Source organism: Colobus angolensis, unplaced genomic scaffold (genome assembly GCF_000951035.1).
Source record: "Colobus angolensis palliatus isolate OR3802 unplaced genomic scaffold, Cang.pa_1.0 Scaffold263, whole genome shotgun sequence".
Taxonomy (NCBI): domain Eukaryota; kingdom Metazoa; phylum Chordata; class Mammalia; order Primates; family Cercopithecidae; genus Colobus; species Colobus angolensis.
Genome location: NW_012115855.1, coordinates 792,314 through 793,498, shown reverse-complemented (window position 1 = coordinate 793,498; position 1,185 = coordinate 792,314). Strand labels below are relative to the sequence as shown.

The following is a 1,185-nucleotide window of genomic DNA, read 5'->3' as shown; positions in this document are numbered from 1 at the left end:
CTTGAGGTCAGGAGTTCAAGACCAGCCTAGCCAAATCATGAAACCCTGTATCTACTAAAAATACAAAAATGAGCCAGGTGTGGTGGCAAGCACCTGTAATCCCAGTTACTTGGGATGCTGAGGCAGGAGAATCGCTTGAAACTGGGAGGCGGAGGTTGCAGTGAGCTGAGATCACGCGACTGCACTCCAGCCTAGGTGACAAAGTGAAACTCTGTTTCAAAAAAACAAAAAGGAAAAAACAAAGAAAATGGCATAGTTGCAAAAAACTGAAAACATGGGCAGTTATTAGTCTATGTGCTACAAATGAAGTGAAATTTTATTTGTCAGCAAACAAATAATAGACTGTACCGTGTCAATGATAGAATGCTAGTGCAGGTCTACAAGTTTTCACAGCAAACCAAAGGTAAAGGTCTTTCTCCTGGCACCAATGTTCCTTTCAAGTATCATTTCTGGTATATCTGACACAGTGTCTACATATAACTTTATGTGTCTATCTTCCTCAACCCTCCATGATTCATCTTGTATCCCTAGGCCTTACTGCTGTGTGTGAAAACATAAAAGGTATCCCATAAATGCTTTGTAATAATTAAAACTTAGAATGAGCTACTATTGGATACATATGAGTCCAAAGTTGCATTAAAAAAGTGCATGCCATAGCATAGTGTAAACTCAATGGGAGCAGAGTCAGACATATCTGAGTTCAAATCCCAGCTATGACATTCATTCACATTAGCATCATGTGTCTCAGTTAACTTATTTGGAAAAGGGGATGGTCCCTATCTTACATAACTGTGAGGATTAAATGCAGCAAAAGTAACATAATGCCTAGCTTAAAGTAAATATTTGAGCAACATAAGCTATCCTTATTACAGCTCTAGAAGGGACCATCTAATCTAATATCCAAGTTTCATTTATAAGAAGGTAAGACCTAGAAAGAAGAGTTAACTAAACTGCCAAATATCATACAATAGCTGGCTAGTGACAAAAGATGGATTAATATCTAAATCTTAACACCCAGTTCAGTTCTCTTTCTATTATGCAATTTTATCTCCACTTAAGTAACAGTGAAAAATTATTAAGAGTCTCTGAAGGGCTTTACTTAGAACTTAAAAAGTTCTAAGATTGGCTGGGCACGGTGGCTCATGCCTCTAATCCAAACACTTTGGGAGGCCGAGGCGGGTGGAG

General features: G+C 38.5%; 1 protein-coding gene across 1 annotated transcript in view; it reads right to left on the bottom strand.

Annotated features, from left to right (window-relative positions):
* Positions 1-1,185, bottom strand: part of PPIL4 (peptidylprolyl isomerase (cyclophilin)-like 4) — a 29,525-nt gene that overhangs the window by 6,927 nt on the left and 21,413 nt on the right. The gene's annotated exons all lie outside the window — the stretch shown is intronic.